The sequence below is a fragment of the Oncorhynchus kisutch genome, linkage group LG30 (assembly GCF_002021735.2).
Source record: "Oncorhynchus kisutch isolate 150728-3 linkage group LG30, Okis_V2, whole genome shotgun sequence".
In the NCBI taxonomy this organism is placed as follows: Eukaryota; Metazoa; Chordata; class Actinopteri; order Salmoniformes; family Salmonidae; genus Oncorhynchus; species Oncorhynchus kisutch.
The window spans coordinates 45,020,115-45,025,114 of NC_034203.2; the positions used below are offsets into that span (position 1 = coordinate 45,020,115).

Consider the following 5,000-nt stretch of genomic DNA (forward strand, 5'->3'; position numbering starts at 1 on the left):
TCCTCTTCTCTTCTCTCCTCCTCCTGTCCTCCTCCCATCTCCTTCTCTCCTCTTCCTCCTCCTCTCCTCTCATCTCCTTCTCTCCTCCGCCTGTCCTCCTCTCATCTCCTTCTCTCCTCTTCCTCCTCCTCTCCTCTCCTCTCAACTCCTTCTCTCCTCTTCCTCCTCCTCTCCTCTCATCTCATTCTCTCCTCCTCCTGTCCTTCTCTCCTCCTCCTCCTCATCTCTTCCTCCTCCTCTTCGCTTCTCTCCTCCTCCTCAAACAGTCTAACTAGGTATCTAGTGTACCTCCCAGCTGGCACCATTTTCCCTACATAGTCCACTGAATGTAACCAGGGCCCAATATACTGTAGGGAGACATAAACACAAACACACAAAGCAACAGCAACAGTATCCATGTGTGAGTGTCAGGGCCTTATTCTGTCAGTCTCTCTCTGGGTTTCTGGGGCAAGCTGTCAAAAACAAGAGGATTGTGCATTTTACCCAATTAACCACAAAAAAAGTAGGCCTGCCCATTGACACCTCATGTTCGAAAAAACAAATCTAGACGGTACAATTAATATGTCCTATCCACCTTATCCACATGCGTACAACCACCCTCTAGGAAACGATACACCGCTGAGTTATTGGACTGAGTGGCGTTTACGCATTCTGGACCTGCAGCAACAGAACGGGATCTAAGTCATAACAGATGAGAAACCTGAAAGAAATGTCTGGCACTTTTGTATACGTTTTTAGCCAGTACTTCTGAAAGAAGAGATGAAAGTGGTCCCCGAAAATGGCGTACTACATCACATACTGTATGTGGAAATATGTGCACCTCTCTCTCTCTCTCTCTCTCTCTCTCTCTCTCTCTCTTTCTCTCTCTCTCTCTTTCTCTCTCTCTTTCTCTCTCTCTCTCTCTCTCTCTCTCTCTCTCTACCTCTCTCTCTCTCTCTTCTCTCTCTCTCTGTCTCTCTCTCTCTCTCTCTCTCTCTCTCTCTCTACCTCTCTCTCTCTTCTCTCTCTTCTCTGTCTCTCTCTCTCTCTCTCTCTTTCTCTCTCTCTCTGTCTCTCTCTCTTTCTCTCTCACTTTCTCTCTCACTTTCTCTCTCACTTTCTCTCTCACTTTCTCTCTCTCTCTCTCTCTCTCTCTCTCTCTCTCTCTCTCTCTCTCTCTCTCTCTCTCTCTCTCTCTCTCTCTCTCTCTCTCTCTCTCTCTCTCTCTCTTTCTCTCTCTCTCTCTTTCTCTCTCTCTTTCTCTCTCTCTCTCTCTCTCTCCTCTCTTTCATCTCCCTCCCTCTCTCTCTCTTTCTCTCTCCTTCATCTCCCTCCCTCCCTCTCTCTATTACTTTCCTTCCTCTCCCTGCCTCTCTCCCTCTCTCTCTCTCACTTTCTCTCTCTCTTCTTCATCTCCCTACATCTCTCTCTTTCTCTCCTTCATCTCCTTCATCTCCGTCTCCCTCTCTCTCCCTCTCTCTCCCTCTCTCTCCCTCTCTCCTCTCTTTCATATCCCTCCCTCTCTCTCTCTCCTTCATCTCCCTCCCTCCCTCTCTCTTACTTTCCTTCCTCACCCTGCCTCTCTCTCTCTCCCTGCCTCTCTCTCTGATGTGTCCACTGAGCCGTAGGGCCCGCCCTGCAACCCCATTGGAGAACATTGGACTAGAACTCAAATTGCTATGGGCTGGCCTACATGGTATAGGGGAAATGTTGCAACACAGCTTCAAGAAACCAGTTGCTTTCAAACCTGGGATTTCATAGCTATTTGAGGTAAGACAGTACATCTGAACATAGATTATACATGCATGAACAAAAAAATGAACAAATTTTGCCCAAAGTGGAAGGTTTAAAAAATACTTTTCGTCAACAAAGTATCAGAGCATGTCAGAGCAAAATTCCACCCTATCCCCCCATTAGTGCACTTCTTTTGACAAGAGACCAGTGGACTCCCCCCATCCTAGGGGCCTCATATCCACCTAGGAGGACACAACAATTGCAGCCAAAAGAAAAACACAATGATTTTTTTTCTCTCCTTCTTATACATATTTAGAGGGGCGTTTAAAAACTAAGCCAATTGTCCCAAATGGCACCCTATTCCCTTCATAGGGCTCTGGTCTAAAGTAGTGCACTATGTAGGGAATAGGGTTCTATAGGACTCTGGTCTAAAGTAGTGCACTATATAGGGAATAGGGTTCTATAGGACTCTGGTCTAAAGTACTGCACTATATAGGGAATGGGGTTCTATAGGACTCTGGTCTAAAGTAGTGCACTATGTAGGGAATAGGGACCCACAGGATTCTGGTCTAAAGTAGTGCACTATATAGGGAATAGGGACCCACAGGACTCTGGTCTAAAGTAGTGCACTAAATAGGGAATAGGGACCCACAGGACTCTGGTCTAAAGTAGTGCACTATATAGGGGATAGGGACCCACAGGACTTTGGTCTAAAGTAGTGCACTATATAGGGAATAGGGCCCCACAGGACTCTGGTCTAAAGTAGTGCACTATATAGGGGATAGGGACCCACAAGGCTCTGGTCTAAAGTAGTGCACTATGTAGGGAATAGGGTTATATAGGGCTCTGGTCTAAAGTAGTGCACTATGTAGGGAATAGGGCCCCATAGGACTCTGGTCTAAAGTAGTGCACTATGTAGGGAATAGGGCCCCATAGGACTCTGGTCTAAAGTAGTGCACTATGTAGGGAATAGGGTTCTGGGCTAAAGTAGTGCACTATATAGGGAATAGGGCCCCATAGGGCTCTGGTCTAAAGTAGTGCACTATCTAGGAAATTCAGTGGCTTGCAAAAGTATTCACCCCCTTGGCATTTGTCCTACCACTTTGAAGATGCAAAATATTTTTAATTGTGACACAGACAAGAAATAAGACAAAATAAGACACCTTTTGCAGAAATTACAGCTGCAAGTCTCTTGGGGTTTGTCTCTATAAGCCTGGCACATCTAGCCACTGGGATTTTTGTCCATTCTTCAAGGCAAAACTGCTCCAGCTCCTTCATGTTGGATGGGTTCCGCTGGTGTACAGCGGTCTTTAAGTCATAGCACATATTCTCAATTTGATTGAATCTGGGCTTTGACTAGGCCATTCCAAGACATGTAAATGTTTCCTCTTAAACCACTCTAGTGTTGCTGTAGCAGTAGGGTGCTTAGGGTTATTGTCCTGCTGGAAGGTGAACCTCCGTCCCAGTCTCAAATCTCTGGAAGACTGAAACTGGTTTCCCTCAAGAATTTCCCTGTATTTAGCGCCATCCATCATTCCTTCAATTCTGACCAGTTTCCCAGTCCCTGACGATGAAAAACATCCCTACAGCAGGATGCTGCCACCACCATGCTTCATTGTGGGGATAATGTTCTCGGGGTGATGAGAGGTGTTGGGTTTGCGCCAGACATAGCGTTTTCCTTGATGGCCAAAAAGCAAAATGTTTGTCTCATCTGACCAGAGTACCTTCTTCCATATGTTTGGGGAGTCTCCCACATGCCATTTGGTGACTAACCACACTTTCTATACTGCAGTATATGGACTAACCACACTATCTATACAGCAGTATGTGGACTAACCACACTATCTACACAGCAGTATGTGGACTAACCACACTATCTATACAGCAGTATGTGGAATACCTACACCATATATACAGCAGTATGTGGAATAACTACACTATCTATACAGCAGTATGTGGACTAACCACACTATCTATACAGTAGTATGTGGACTAACCACACTATCTATACAGTAGTATGTGGACTAACCACACTTTCTATACTGAAGTATATGGACTAACCACACTATCTATACAGCAGTATGTGGAGTAACCACCCTGTCTATACTGAAGTATATGGACTAACCACACTATCTATACAGCAGTATGTGGACTAACCACACTATCTATACAGCATTATGTGGACTAACCACACTTTCTATACTGCAGTATATGGACTAACCACACTATCTATACAGCAGTATGTGGACTAACCACACTTTCTATACTGCAGTATATGGACTAACCACACTATCTATACAGCAGTATATGGACTAACTACACTATCTATACAGCAGTATGTGGACTAACCACACTATCTATACAGCAGTATGTGGAATAACTACACTATCTATACAGCAGTATGTGGAATAACTACACTACTTATACAGCAGGATGATGACTAGCAGTATGTGGACTAACTACACTATATATACAGCGGCATGTAGACTAACTACACTATATATACAGCAGTATGTGGACTAACTACACTATATAGACTAACTACACTATATATACAGCAGTATGTAGACTAACTACACTATATATACAGCAGTATGTGGACTAACTACACTATCTATACAGCAGTATGATGACTAACTACACTATTCATACAGCAGTATATAGACTAACTACACTATATATACAGCAGTATGTGGACTAACTACACTATATATACAGCAGTATGATGACTAACTACACTATATATACAGCAGTATGATGACACCCTTTCAAATGAGTGGATTCTGGTATTTCAGCCACACCCGTTGCAGACAGGTGTATAGAATCGAGCACCCAGCCATGCAATCTCCATAGACAAACATTGGTAGTAGAATGGCCTTACTGAAGAGCTCAGTGACTTTTCAACATGGCACCGTTATAGTATGCCGTCAAATTTCTGCCCCGGTTAACTTCTGTGGAGAGTCTGCTACTGTAAGTGCTGTTACTGTGAAGTGGAAGCGTCTAGGAGCAACAACGGCTCAGCCGGAAGGTGGTAGGCCACACAAGCTCACAGAGCGGGACCGCAGAGTGCCAAAGCACGTAGTGCGTAAAAATTGCCTGTCATTGGTTGCAACACTCACTAACGAGTTCTAAACTGCCTCTGGAAGCAACTTCAGCACAATAACTGTTCGTCGGGAGCTTCATGAAATGGGTTTCCATGGCCGGGCAGCCGCGCACAAGCCTTAGATCACCATGCGCAATGCCAAGCGCCGGCTGGAGTGGTCTAAAGATTGTCGCCATTGAACTCT

General features: G+C 44.8%; 1 protein-coding gene across 1 annotated transcript in view; it reads right to left on the minus strand.

Moving 5' to 3' along the window:
* Positions 1 to 5,000, minus strand: part of LOC109880607 (receptor-type tyrosine-protein phosphatase mu-like) — a 432,469-nt gene that overhangs the window by 416,835 nt on the left and 10,634 nt on the right.